Genomic DNA, 12,867 nt, shown 5'->3' with positions numbered 1-12,867 from the left:
TCAGGAAAGTTTTCTAAAATGGATTGCACTTTGTTGCCATTTTTTTTTCCTCGATCTTTTCTTCTTATTCCAAGATGAGAGAATAAACCTAGAAGTTTATCCTGGAATACTGGTTTGGGAATTATGAAGAAAGGAAATATTTACTCGGAATTTACTGTACACCAGGCCGTATGTTACCTTATAAGACCTGAGCCTAGCCCTGTAGGGTGAAGGTGGCTGTCACAGTCTGAACATTTATGTTCCCCCAAATTTGTGTATTGAAACCTAATCCCCAAGGTGATGGCATGATGAGGCGGGGCCTTTGGGAGGTGACTGGGTGACAAGGGCAGAGCCCTCGTGGCTGGGATCAGTGGTTTTATACAAGAAACCCCAGAGCTCCCTTCCATCACGTGAGGACACAGTGAGAAGCTGCAGTCTACAGCCAGGAAGAGGGCCTGCACCAGAACCCAACCACCTTCGTGTCTGAGCTTGGACTTCCAGCCTCCAGATCTGGGAGAAATAAGTTTGCATTGTTGATAAGCCACCCAGCATGTGGCTCATACAGCAGCCTGAACAGACTAAGACAGTGGCCCTCCGTCATGCCCAGCAAACAGGGTACTATAGTGAGACTCCCACCCAAGCGTGTGACACCGGACCCTTGCCATCAATTAAAAAACCACATATGACCACACTATGAAAATTAATTGGTATAATTCAGTCTTAGAGTCAATGGGCTGTACAAGTTTTAGGTGCTGGGGGGTTTGCCATCTTCAATAAATTGGGGAAAATATCGAAGGAGGTGCAGACCTGGTATTAGGTGGGAGATCAAACAGCACTTCCAGTCTATAAGCTGCCGCCTTATGATTGGTCCAGCCGTGGGGTGACGTCACTTGGGAGACCTTGAATGACTCTGCATCTCTGTGCTGCAATAATGGGGCTGTTAACTCTTATCACACTTGGCAGTTTTTCATGTCTCTGTAATAATCTGTGCTTTAAAAAGAGCTGTGTTCAGAGTTAATACTAAAAACAGTTGAAATTGTACAAAGGAGCCCTAACAGAGGATCCTGGCCCACCCATGTATTTTATTTCAAAGTAGCTTTGTAACCTATCAAAGTGTCCCTTCTGTACCAGGCTTTTGGGGGTGCGGGGTGGGCCTCCAGCCACACGGGCATGTCCCATATCCTAAAGTAGGTCTGTCGTTGTTCTCAGAGGAGACCTACAGCAGGCCGGGTTGTCTGCTGAACCACAGCACTTTAAGCTCCATCAGATGTGGGAACTCTTGGATTTGACAGCGGCCTCGGGGGACTTCCCGTGGATGTGCCTTTGCCTCCTCCGTGCTCCCGCTGGGCCTGGAACGTTCCTCCTCCACTCTCACGTTTCCGCCATGAGCACTGGTGACGTGCAGCAGGGTGACCCGCTTACCCCTGCTGGGGTGGGGCACCCCCCGTTTTAAAACAGAAAGTCACATGTCAGTCTGGGACAAACCAGGACTGGTACGAGCTTTTGGACCAGGACTCAATTTCAGCCAAAGGGCGCAGGCATTACACAGGGCCGGTGTGGCTCGCAGAAATGTTTTACTTGAGGAATAGGGTTTTATTTGATGTACAGAGATCCTTTTAGAAGAGATGTGCCCTCCACAGCCGCAGGAAGTCCTGTGTATTCTGCTCTCTCTGGCTTTCACACCCCGACATCTTCACTCAGTCCCTGCTTCTAGGGGCCAATGAGAGATTTAAACCAGCTGCAGTCTCTCTTTACATCTTGAAACGTGACTACAGGTATGTATGCCTTTCTCTGAGGCATGTTACTGACTACTAATGAGTAGTCTTAAGCATAATATGCCTTTTGAGAGGATTTTTTTTTAAAGAGAAATTCCTGAATTTCAAAAATCTCTCACATATGAGACCCACACAGGAAAATGCAGGAGATAATGTGATCGCTTGTCTCTCTTATGATCCATTTATATGTCTGCATAGTCCAAGTCGGGGCAACCCCAGCCACTCCAGAACACCCAGCATCACGGTTTCCAGTTCTGGTTGTAGAAAAACCTTACCCAGTAACCCCTGCATCTTGGAGGGCTGGTGTGCCCCCTGATCCTACTCATATCATCCCCTCCTCCCACACAACATTGTCCTCTCGTCCCTCTTTTAAAAAAATTAGTTGGGAAGTCAGAGTTCAAGATGACAGTCACATCCTGGTTTATAATAAATTTAGACCTTCTGAGAAATTCTGTTATGCTCTGCAACAGAAAAGGAGCAGATGCTTTACAGTTGGTGCTACTGGACACGCTGAGAAACACCAAGAGAAATTCTCCCATTTAATCTGTGGCACAGGGACAGTGCAGAGGAGCAGAGAGACCGCGCTCGCCGGGGACCGCCTGCCTGTGCTGAGGTTCCCTACGCGCAGGGTGATGACGTGCTCTGTGGTCTGTTCAGTCTCCAGCGTGGAACTCCAGACAAACAGACGAGGACGGCCCCACCGGGGTCTCCGATGGTTGCACTCCCATCCTTTAGGTGGACAAACAGCTCCCAAGTAATAGGATTTAAAATCAAAGCAGGGGTCACGTCACCAAGATGGTGACGTAGGTCCTTCCTGACTGCCCTCCCCTTACAAGAAGAACAATTAACCACTCTTCAAGAGCAAGACACAGCTGAGAGAGTCCTGGAACGTGGGGTGAGGCTAAAACACTCCTGAACCCCAGAGACCAAGACAGACACACTGAAAGGTGAGAGAATCAGTACACGCTGACCACACAGCCCCTCCCCGAACAGCGCAGCACCACGCAGACAGGTCACCCCTGATCCTGGGTTCCTCCAGCGGGAAAGGAGAGCCGGGGGGGACAAGCAGCCTCCCCAGCACGGTCAGTCACTCTGTGGGAGCCCCAGCTCCACTCTCACCACACAGCGACTGCAGGGGAATCTGTGGGCTCAACCCCTGGGAATCTGACTGTGATGGAGATGGGGGAGGGGCTGGCAACAACCAGCTCCCGGATCTTGGCAGGCTAAGTTCAGACCTGCAGGCCCGAGTAGTAACCCCGAGCAGCAGCTTTGCTCAGCTGCAGAATCCAGTCAGGGGTGCACTCTGACCAGGGAACGTGGCACGGTCAGATCTGCCTGACTCGGATCTTTAAACGAGTTTTGCTCACCCTAAAACTTTGCCAGCCCTGTTTGGCCACATGCAGGCAAACAGCTTAGTCCCAGCCCCACCGGCTGTGGAGAGTACCTTCCAGCCCCCTCTGAGCAGGTAGGCTGGTGACCACCCCTGGGGACTGTGCGGCCCTGTGGTGCTCAGGCCAAGAGGTGGTCGGGCAGAATGATATCCCCAGAGCAGAGCCAGAACCAGGCCTGCTACACTCAGGCAGGGGGGTTATCTCATAGCCAAGGCTGAGCGTAGCTGCTGACCCCACCCCATGAGAAAGCCTGTTTGGGAAATTGAGAGTAGCCTGGAGGGACCCCTTCCCATCCTCCCCAGATTTGAAAGAGCTGAGATACAGCCCCACCCACTGTGGGAAGGGACTTCTGACCCCGCCTGACCAGTAGGGCAGAGGAAATCACCTAAAAGCGGTGCAGCCCAGTGGCACTCAAGCTAAGAGGGAGGCGGGCAGACAGAGTCAATAGTTTGCAGAGCAAAGCCAGTGGCCCTGCTCAGCCAGGGAGCTTGGGGTGAAGGTTGGCTCGAGTTAAGACAACAAAGAGCTTTATCAGTTTTAGAGTTGCTTCTCTCGCTGCGCCCGGGCAGGGAATCCACGTTGCAGCCCTGCTCATCTCTGCATGCAGCTTTCAGCCTGACCGACCAGGGAACCTAACCAGAGCACATGGGAGGCTGCATGGCCTCCAACAGCCCTGTGCAGGCTGTCCCTTCCACGAAGAGCACAGCCCGGGGCTTCGCCCACCTGCAGAGCAAAATCAGAGGGCTTATCTGGCCAGGGAATTCACTGCACACTCAGGCCTGATTCAGGCCCCCACATAGCAGGCTATACAGGCCGTTGGCCCTGGCCTGCCACCCTTTCAGGGTAGGAGGCTAAGTCATTGCCCCACCCACTACTGAATATAGTACCCCGTCCTGAACCTCCAGTCAGCCTGACCAGAGAATCCGGGCAACTGCGGAGCCCATCCTACTGCCTCCCTTGAGTAGGGAACCAAGTCAGCAATTGTATCCAACTGTTCTCAGCCAGTGGCGCACACCCTCAACCCCAGAGCGTGAGCAGTTGCCTTGCCCAAAAATGGACCATAATAGCAAGTTCCACCTACCCAAAGACACTGCCGTCAGGCACACCCAGAAGCCCGAAAGGAGCTGACTGGTGAGGAACTTTCTCTGCCAAAGGTTTGCCAAAGCAAACCTATGAAATGTCTGGAAGAGGTCCCAGTTACTCAAGTGCACAGACACAAACGTAAGGAAGGATGGACCACAAAATGTCAGGTAAATACAGTACCACCCAAGGAAAGTAATAAAGCTCCAGTAACTGAACCTAAAGAAATGGAGGTCTGTGAGCTGTGAGACAAAGAATTCAGAAAAATCCTTTTAAGGAAGTTTAGTGAACTACTAAAAACAAAACTAAACTTAATGAAATTAGGAAGACAATGCATGAACAAAATGAAGTTTGACAAGGAAATAGCAACCATTGGGAAAAAAAAAAAGCAAACAGAAATCCTAGAGTTGAAAAATACAGTAACTAAGAAAAATAGAGTTTCAAAATAGACTCAGCCATGCAGAAGAAAGAATCAGAGGATAGGACATTGGAAATTACCCATGCATAGGAGCAAAAAAACAGAATGAAAATGAGTGAAAAAAGCCTATGGAAATTATGAGACACAGTGAAAAGAAACAATATTTGTGTTATAGTAATTCCAGAAAGAGAAGAGGGGAAGAGAAAGGGACAGAAAGTATGTTTAAAGCAATAATGGCTGAAAATTTCCCAAACCTTGGGAAAGAAACAGACATCCAGATCCATGAGGCCCAAATAACCGCACATAGGTTGAATCCAAATAGGTCTACACTGCAACACATTATAAATTGTCAAAAGTCAAAGGCAAAGAATTTCAAGAGCAGTAAGAGAAAAGATAGAAAGTTACACACAAGGCAACCCCATAAGACCATTATGGGTGGATTTCTCAACAGAAACTTTTCAAGCTAAGAGAGAATGGGATAACATAGTCAAAATATTGAAAGAAAAATAACTGTTAATCAAGAATTCTATACCTGGTCAAACTGTCCTTCAGAAATGAAGGGAGGAGAGAGACTTTCCCAAACAAACAAAAGCTGAGGGAGTTCATTGCCATCAGACCTGCCTTACAAGAAATGCTAAAGGGAGGTCATGAGTGGAAGTAAAAGAACTCTAATTAACACCTTAAAACACACAAAAAAAGTAGTGTAAACCTTAGTGATAATAGTAAATATATGGTCATAGTTAGATTCTGCAATATGGAAATAGTGGTGTGTAACTTACAAATCTAGTTTAAAAGTTTTTTTTTAAGTAGCAAAAATAAATACAACAATTTTTTATTAGCTACACAATAATTTTTTAATGTGAATAGTCATAGCAATAACCTAAAATGTGAAAGGAAGAAGAAGTTAAAGTGTAGAGTACATGAATTCTGTTGACTTTGTTATCAGTTTGAAACAGAGTGTTACAATTTTAAGATATTTTATGTAAGCCTCATAACAACTACAAGGAAAGATCTTACAGTAATTACACAAAAGAATACGATAAAGAAGTCAAAGCATACTGATGCACATCAAAACACACACACACACACACACACACAAATTAAACAGCAAGATAAGAAACAAAAAACAATGAATCTACAGAATAACCAGAAAACAACAAAATGGCAACAGTAAGTCCTTCTCTATTAGTAATTACTTTACCTGTAAATGAATTAAATTCTCCAATCAAGAGACATAGAAAGGCCGAATGGATTAAAAAGAAAAAAAAACCCACAAGATCCAACAAAATGCTTCCTGCAAGAGACTCACGTTAGCCTTAAAGACAGACATAGACTGAGAGTAAAGGTATGGAAAGAGGTATTTCAAGCAAATGGTAACCAAAAAAGAAAAAAGCAGGGGTAGCTATACTTATATCAGACAAAATAGACTTTAAACAAAAATGGTAAAAAGAGACATGGTCATTATATAATGATAAAGGCATCAATACATCAAGAAGATATAACAATTATAATAATTTTGTGCCCATTGTTGGAGGACTTAAATACATATATATATACATATAAATACCACAAAAAATATAACAGAGCTAAAAGAAGAAATAAACAGTAATACAGTAATAGTTGGATGAATGGATAAAGAAGAAGTTGTGGTATATAGATACCATGGAACATTATTTAGCCATAAAAAATGAGGAAATCCTACCATTTGTGACAACACAGATGAACCCTGAAGGCATTATGTTAAGCGAAGTAAGTCAGAGAAAGGCAAACACTGTATGGTGTCACTTATATGTAGGATTTATATGACAAGATGGATGTTGGTTGAACCTAGTGTGGCCATCATTTCATAATATATGTAGATCAAACCATCATGCTGTACACCTTAAATTTACACATTAATATATGTCGATTATTTCTCAATGAAACTGGAAAAAAAAGTCAAAGCAATTTATGGACAGTTATTGAAAACCAATGATGAGAAACTCCAGAAGCTATTATCAATCCAAAAAAGACCCCATTCACTTTAAGCAATAATGAGAAAATTATTTTAAATTTAAGCATGACTGTACATTTTGATTTAAATGTAAAGCATCTGTCCATATTAAAGAATCCCCCAAATCTCATGTGTTCTTAGTAGTGTGTAATAAGATATCAAGATATACTTGATCTGTTCAGATTTGGGCTGTTGGATTTTGGGGGAAATGATAATATTTAGTTATTGTTTGGGATTTTTTTAACTAGTTGAATAAGAGGGAGAAAAAGTAGATTTGTATAAAAATTATGTTTTTTACTATAAAAATAAAATGTGTATAAAATGAGCGTATGTATAAAGTAGGCTTACATAAAAATGCTGCAATACAAAATAACAAAGACTATACATATTAAATTCCCAAAATGTTTGTAACCAAGTGAACTTGATTTGTTTTATGGATTAAGAGGTCAAGGAGTAAGTTCCTAGGTCAGCAGAGTCAAGGGAAATCAAAAATGCACACTAGTTAAGAAGGATAGAAATTTTGTCCGAATGGTAATATTACGATTTATAGCAAGAGGTTGCGAGTGGAGCCTCCATTTGGGGAAGATGAATAGGGAACTGTAATTCCTTCTGCGGCAGAGTCTATAAATTATGCCTAATATCCATTCTCTCTTTCTTCCTTTTATAAATGGAACCATTGGAGTTTTATCTTGGCATGTGGCCATTTAGCTGGAAACTAAATTCCCCAGTCTCCCTGTGATGGGTTGATTTTTTTTAATGGTCCCAATTCTTAGTCTTTCTGATATCCACATCTTTTGCAGCTTCTTCCATGAAAAGGTGGAACCTTTTTACCCCACCCATTGAATCAGAGCTGGCCTCGTGACTTGCTTTGGCCAGCAGACTCTGGTGGAAGTGATCTTGCGCCCTTCCCGGCTCTCTTGGAACCCTTCCATGCTTGGAAAGTGAGCCCCAGGCTAGCCTGCTGGAGGAGGAGAGACCAGGTGCACGAGAGCTGAGACAGTCCTAGACCAGCCCCCGCCCAGCGTCTGAGATCGCCCAGCCAAGGTCAGCAGAGCCACCTACGCGATGCGCAGCTGATGGCAGGTGCGTGCAGCCACCCAGCCGAGGCTAGATAAACTGCCCACCTGATCACCATATTCGTAAGCAATAATAGATGGTATTGATTTAAGCCACAAAAGTTGGAAGTGCTTTGTCACAGAGCACTAACTAGTGATACCTTCCTTACCATCAGGTGTAGCCGTGAACTAAATTCTAGCCTAAGGAAGTGAACAGAAGTGATGGGAGCAAATTCTAGATCTCACCCCGTGGGGGGCAGCTGCTCTGCCTCCGCCTCCTCGTCACACCCTCCGTGGTCTGGAGGTGGGGGTGGTGCCGGGGAGCCTGGGGGGACCAGCTGGGACCCTGCGGACAAGGGCAGCACCCAAGAGAAGGTGGAGCAGCCACAAGACAGAGAAACCCCAGCACGTGGAGATCTGAGCGCTCGGCTACACCCCAGCAGAGATGTCTAGGTCTGCTAGCCTCACTCATAATTTTTTTCTCATGAGTGTGTATTACTTTGGAAATCAGAAAGAAGGTGAACGTCGGAATGGGGTAGACGGCTTCGGTAGGAAGTTCTCTCCACAAGAGTTGTTTTAAAAGGAGAAAGAGAAAATGGGACAGTATTTTGACAGAGATGTTTTCAAACCTCAAAGGTGGAGGGAGGGTGTAGCTCAGTGGTAGAGCGCAAACTTAGCATGCACGAGGCCCTGGGTTCAATCCCCACTACCTCCAGTAATTAAATAAATAAATAAACAAACAAACAAACCTGATTGCTTCCCCCCTGCCAAAAACAAAACAAATTTTTAAAAATTAAAAAACCCAAAAAACCGCAAATAAGAGGTTTGAAGAATGAAGGCTCCTAGAGCCTACTTACAATGATGAAAACAGCCTGAAAAAGAAAGATTGAGTAAGAATCTAGTCTTGCGACTCAAAGCACTGGCATCACGGGGAGCATGTTAGAAACGCAGAGCCCCAGGCCCGGCCCAGACCGGCTGGGGCTTCTGTTTTCTGCGCAGAGAATGAAGCAGGCACGCCTTCTAGGAGACAGGCAGAGAATGTGGGAGGGTGTCCAAGAGAAGAGAGATCAAATGGTCATCTCAGAAAGGGGAGAGTGACCGGTGTGGGCCCCCGCGTGCAAACGTGAGCCCAGGAGCTGAAACTCTGGGCCAGCTTGGCCCGCGGTCCCCAGCTCGGCTGTGTGCCGGGTGCTCTGGCCTGGGGAGAAGACAGCGGACGGGCAACTGAGAGGGCTGTGCTGGGCCAAGAGAAGGACAGGAGAACAGAGGAACGGATTGAGTCATGGGCCCCGAAGGCCATCCTGGCAGTGGGGGTCAAAGGCAAGGAAGAGTGGAAAGTGGTGAAGACGGATTTCATAACGCGCAGTCTGGCGTCCACACGTCCCTGGGCGACAGACTTCAGGGTTAGTTATTGACAAGACAGTCAGGCACCTGTAACTGACCCGGATGCCCTCTACTCTTTGATAAAAGGTTTACCTCCACAGGATTCCGGTTCTGGGTGCAGTTTGGGGGTGCGTGCCACTGCCTCTGCTGGCGTTGAAATCTGAGGGAGTCTGTGTTCCGAGTTCCTGGTGAAGGTAATCCCAGGTGCCCTGAGAAGGGAGGAAGAGAAGGGTTCCCGTCTTGACACTGAGTCCTTCTCTAGTCCCTGGGGTCAGCCCCGTACAAGAGGCCCATCCACCTCTGGTTTACAGGGGAGGATACAGACACACAAAGCTGAGTGACTCGCCCAAGGTCGCCCAGGATCCAGACCCTCCGGGGATTCCGAGCCTCCCCCCTGCACCTCCCGTCACTTCTGGTTGATGGTCACAGTGCACAGGGACCCCCAGGCCAGCACCCACATTCTAAAGTTCTGGCCGCCTTTCGTTTAACTGACAAAGTTGACTAGACCCCTGGGTCGTGCGCCCCAGGGGGTGAGGTGACTTGCTGAAGGTGGCGGTGCTCAAGCATATGGTAGGATTTCTTATCTGTAGATGAAAAAAAAGTCTTGGATTTCTGATCAGGGAGAATTTCTTTTAGAAGTTCTTGTGCAAAAGGCTTGAGATTCTATAAAGCTGTGAAAAGCCTGTGCTTCGGGGCAACAGACGTTGATTTCTGAAGCAGAGCAATTAGAGCTTCTTTTTCTCCTCTGACGGCTCATTTTAATTTTGCGTTTGATGAAAAAGAAGGGTGACCTGCTGGGACAGGATTCCGTATCATCGTCATCATCACTATTATTATCACCACGGAGACGACCACAGCACAGGGCGTGGAACACACTGTATAAACATGTATAATCTCATTTAATCCTTCCTAGAGCCCCCCAAGATGCGTATTTTCCTCGTCATACAGTTGTGGAAACTGACCAGACGTTTTCACAGATCCAAGTCTTGGTAACTGTGAAGGGGCAGAGCCGGGTCTCAAACCCTTATCTGTGTGGCTGTGACTCCGGAGCGCTGAGGCACCATGGACACCACCAGCCCCAGGAAACACGATGAACGTCACTGTGAATTTACTAGTTGGTGAAGGAGGGAGTTCCTGGGTTTCTACAGCCAGAGCCCTTGAACCTTGTGTGAGATGAATCAGGTAAAACAAAATACTGCCTACAGCTCCACGGGATTTAATAGCCCCACCCCCCACCCCCAAGGAAAACAAGGAGGACGCAGCGGAAGGAAGTGAGAGGTGTCCTCCTCCCAGTCAGTCTGGAGAGCACGGGGCCACCAGCCACCCAGCCAGCCAGCCCCGCGGCCCTTGTCTGCCTTCTGATGGCAGGTTTCTGCTTCTTTCTTTTCTTTCTTTCTTTCTTTCTTTCTTTCCTTTCTTTCCTTTCTTTCTTTCCTCCTTTCTTTCCTTCTTTCTTTCTTTCTTTCTTTCTTTCTTTCTTTCTTTCTTTCTTTCTCTCTCTTTCTTACTCCCTTCCTTCCTTCTTTCCTTTCTTTCCCATCCCCATGGGAAGTTTTCTAGTCCTTTTATAGCTGAATTTAGTAGAAAAACAGTGTTTATTCATGTCACAGCCAGTTTGGCCAGAGCACATCTCTGGTCCCTAAAATAATGCATTGATGCATTCAAGATTCAGAATGGCAGGCACAGTCCTTGCGGACGGTGGTTATGTCAGGCTGGATGAAATTAAAATATCACTTTCCTTTTTCTTTCCTGTGGATTTGCTCGAGTTGCCCTCGTTAGCCAGCACTGGTGCTCTTGGGAGAAGGGCCAGGCTTCGGAATCAAGGCCTGGCCGGTCTAACCTCATCAAGCTGCAGCCGAAACCAGACGGAGGTGCATGTGACCATTAAGTGGCCTCCCCTCGGTCTCTCTCTCTCTCTCTCTCTCTGTCTGTCTGTCTCACACACACACACAATCTGGCTTCCTTTCTGCCACTTTACAGGCTCCACTCACTCAAACCCACTCGCTCATCACCAAAGCCGACACCATCTCCTAGAAACCCACCCTTAGGCCCCCAGAGCATTTCGTGCTGTGACCCTCCTTCCTGAGCTTCTTCCCCCCCTCCACCCCCCCGCTCAGGTCTGGTTCCCACGGGCCCCCCAGGCAGCCTTTCACCCTCGGAATGTCTCCGACCCAGGGTTTCCTGCCCCACCTTCCCACCTTCCCTCCCGTGTGATGGTCTCACCTCAGCGGCTTTCTGACGACCTCTCCATCACTCAGCCAGCAGCTCTCACAGCATCAGCTCTAAATTCCCCACTTCCTGCTGAAAATCGTTACCAGGAATTCCCACCCGAACAGCACGCTGTGTTTTTTTTTAAGCTGAACTCATGCGCTCAGCGTGCCTCCGTGGCGTCCGTAAACCATGTACAGTCTCAGGAGAACCGCGGAGAGAAAAGACAAAGTTCCTCCGACAGGAAACACATCGGCCTGATACCGTGTACATTTGTCCCCCAGCTGAAAACAGTTCCCCGCTCCGGACCGCGGCACAGGCAGAGCGCGTGGGCTTGGGATCAGAAGAGCTGGGGCCCGGGCAGGTCACATCACTGCCCTCGCCCGCGTGTGCCTGTCTACACACTGGAAATAAAAACACCCCGCTTGTTCCTGTCCTGTGTTCTCAACCCAGAAATAGGAAAGGATTAAAATGTAATTAGAGGAAGAGAAAAGAAAAAGAAAATGAGTTAAACAGGAGGGAGGGCAGAAACTCTGGATCAGTGGAGACTGAGGGGTTTTTCCCAAAGTTATTGATTCTGGTGAAATTCATTTCAGATATTTCATCGGTGCTCATGTGTAGGCGACATGCCCCCACACCCCGCCACCTTCATACCGCTAGCAGGGCACACACGGAAAACAGGAGCAGCGACCGCTTCCCAGGATTTAGGTTAACTGGGAAGAAAACTTTTTATCACCGACCTTTAGCGTTGTGTGGATTTTATCCCTTTGCAATGACTATATTTTCAAAAAATTAAAAGCCACCAACCAAACAGCAACACAAAACTCCCTCCAGCAAACAGTTGGAGGACCATTAGGCAACCCGTCTTCACCCCAAGTTCACCTTCTCTTTTGATAATAATAAACCAAAATGAGCTCATAAAGATGCACGGAAACACCGTCTGTAACCTCGTCACCCCCAGACAGCCTCACTGCAGTGTGAGCCTCACTTCTGACCGACGGCAGGATGCCAAGAAACGGGCTCTGGTCCCCGGCACTGGAGGCTCCAGACTGCCAAGGGGTTAACTGAACTGAAGTGAGAGCATCGGGTGGGTTCCAGCCTTGCCCCAGCACTGACCGGCCTTCACTTCTCTGCAGTTCACTGTTCTCTTCTATAAAATGTGACTTACAAGATAGTTCGGATCCTCTGAGCTGTGGTCCTGTGTCAGCAAAGTAATTAGACTCACACTCTCCCCAAAGACGCAGCAGACCACAGCCTGTTCCCACTCCCACCGGCTCAGAGAGCCTGAAATTCTCATGCTGAGCCTGCCTTCTTCACTTCTGGTGTTAGTTCTCGAAAAGCCTCCCAGCCGCACCCAGGTTAGACCACGTGTTCTCCAGAGGACATCTGCAGCCCCAGGGGACGGGGCAATGATCCGGGGTAGCTCGCTGACAAAAGCTTATTTCCATAGTTGAGTGCTTCTGTGTATTATGTTATTTCTGCTCATACCTGTGTCTTTTCTGTATTACGTTTACCATTAACACTCCTACGCCACGTGATGCTGGCTTTCCATTTACAGTATAGAGAGTTACGGTCTTGCTAAAAT

Source organism: Camelus bactrianus, chromosome 1 (assembly GCF_048773025.1).
Source record: "Camelus bactrianus isolate YW-2024 breed Bactrian camel chromosome 1, ASM4877302v1, whole genome shotgun sequence".
In the NCBI taxonomy this organism is placed as follows: Eukaryota; Metazoa; Chordata; class Mammalia; order Artiodactyla; family Camelidae; genus Camelus; species Camelus bactrianus.
Note: the sequence above shows the minus strand (reverse complement) of the source record.